Source organism: Notolepis coatsorum (assembly GCF_963971535.1).
Source record: "Notolepis coatsorum genome assembly, chromosome: 1".
Taxonomy (NCBI): domain Eukaryota; kingdom Metazoa; phylum Chordata; class Actinopteri; order Aulopiformes; family Paralepididae; genus Notolepis; species Notolepis coatsorum.
In genome coordinates, this window is record NC_140165.1 from 282,700,358 (window position 1) to 282,702,857 (window position 2,500).

General features: G+C 40.1%; 1 protein-coding gene across 1 annotated transcript in view; it reads left to right on the forward strand.

Moving 5' to 3' along the window:
• The window catches only part of acsl3a (acyl-CoA synthetase long chain family member 3a), a gene marked incomplete at its 3' end in the record, with an annotated part of 143,872 nt that overhangs the window by 80,572 nt on the left and 60,800 nt on the right, over window positions 1–2,500 (forward strand). The gene's annotated exons all lie outside the window — the stretch shown is intronic.

A 2,500-nucleotide genomic window follows, 5' to 3' on the forward strand; every position in this document is an offset into this window, starting at 1 on the left:
CTCCTGTACACTCCTCTCCTTTACACTCCTCTCCTTTACACTCCTCTAATTTACTCTCCTCTCCTTTACACTCCTCTCCTCTCCTTTACACTCCTCTCCTTTACACTCCTCTCCTCCTTTACACTCCTCTCCTTTACACTCCTCTCCTTTACACTCCTCTCCTCTCCTTTCCTCTCCTCCCCTCTCCTTTCCTCTCCTCTCCTCTTCTCCCCTCTCCTCTCCTCCCCTCCCACCCCCTGTCCTCCCCCCTCCTCTTCTCTCTTGTCCTCCCTCCTCCAGTAGATTAGATGTGGATGTTTATGCTCTGACAGCAGTTGAACATGTTGTTGAGAGGTCAGCTGCAGGAGACCCCACTGAGATTTCCTGATGTGCGGTTATTCCAGTGGTTGAGACGACTCCTTCTGGAGTTGTATTCTGTGTTTGCATTCCAAGAATCATGAAACCACCAGCTACCCTGGAAAAGGAACATGATTAACAAAGACAAGATGGTCTGGTGCTTTTCTTGCCAAAAAGCACATCATTATTAAGCACATCATTATTTTCTCGTGAAACCATCCTTTCTCAGGATTAAGGCATCTGTCTGGAAGTGTGTGTGTGTGTATGTGTGTGTGTGTGCGTGTGTGTGCGTGTGTGTGTGTTTCAAGTTCAAGTTTCTTTATTAGTTGTCATACAAAAATACAGAATACTTATATGAAATGCTTTTTTGTGGGTGTGGGCGTGTGTGTGGGTGTGTGAGGCTGTCCTAAAGTTCTATAGTTGATCAATAGTCATGGAATAGTCAACTAATCGATAAGTTGACAAATCAGTAAAATGTGAGTTTAATAATAATAAACTCCCACATGCAGTCATTCAGAATGACCTCTTTAAATCTAGCGATTACCAGAGAAAGGTGACAGAGCCTTTCAAACTGTAGCGCCTAGACTCTGGAATGCCCTTCCTCGTGGCCTAAGAGCAGTAGCGTCTGTTGACATTTTTAAAAATCAGCTAAAAACATTACTGTTTAAACAGGCCTTTGGGTAATGTTTGAGCTTCTCCTCCAGGTATAAAATATGTCTTTTGTTTTGTTTCTCTATGATGCATTGTGTTTTGTTCTTGAATGGTTCTTGCTTTTTATTTTATTTTATTTCTGCTGTATGTAAAGCACGTTGTGAGTTGTCTCTGTGAAAAGTGCTATATAAAAATAAAAAAAATATGTGCTTTTAACGATTACCAGAGATGTGCTTTTAAATCTAGCGATTACCAGAGATGTGCTTTTAAATCTAGCGATTACCAGAGATGTGCTTTAAAATCTAGCGATTACCAGAGATGTGCTTTTAAATCTAGCGATTACCAGAGATGTGCTTTAAAATCTAGCGATTACCAGAGATGTGCTTTTAAATCTAACGTCACAGTGCCCAAGTGCGTCCACCTTTTTATAGGATTCTATCACATTTGCATAACAATAGCGAATATTACGTACCTTGCGCCGTTTTCATTGGAGTTTTTTACAAAACAACGCTGTTTTATTTGTCCTATATATGCGGATATCATTTAAAAACTTAAATTTTACCATTTTAGTTCCCTTTAGACAACAAACATAATGCTAATGATGCACTTTAATTATGATAATTAGGTGGCCATTCACGGTCACTGTACTGAGGTGACGTGAGGGCGCATTCATAGTTTAACGCTCCTGTGTTCAGATCGCATTTTCATCAACTTTTACCGACCTGCTGACCTGTGAACTGTGAAAAAAGGTCTTGGAAAATGGAGTTCTTTTGTTTGAACCTGTTTTCATCCTTTAAAATCAATGCTGCCATCTACTGTCAGCTGGAAGGTAGTGTCGTTTGTCTACCATCTCATCTCAGGAGCAAACAACATCCCCATTTTATTTGTCTAACAAACAAAATATTAATCACAATCACTTGTCACATTAACATTTGTGAGTACATGTGTTTTCAACAAAAATATGACAAATTTAACACAACAGCCAGCACTTCATAAAATTTTATAAACATTATATAAAAAATACAATAAACATAACTTAGAACAATAACTATTTACAGCACACCATACATATTTATAAATTTTTTCATTCGCTCACTCATTCATACACTCATTCATCCAAACACCAGTAACACCAGAAACTAGCATCTTCGTCCTCCTCCTCCTCCCACTGGACACACATGGTGTGGAACCATTTGTGACAGTTGTCACACTGGACCCACGACACCAAACCCTCAGAGTCCACAGGGGGGTTCGCCTTTTTACACCGGCCACACCGCCAGATCCCCAGCTTCTGCCTCTTGGTGGTGTGACCTGCAGTTAAAAAGAAATTTATTATTATGACGCTGCTTGATTACAATATACCAAGGTCCAATAATAAGTAAGGGATAATGTATAGCTACGAGGTCATTGTCGCAAAATAATTGATACAGTGTTGTAGTGGGCTTGATTGCGAACAGCTGCGCACAGCGGTCATTATTGTCCCACAGCGGTCATTATTGTGTGATAACGGACC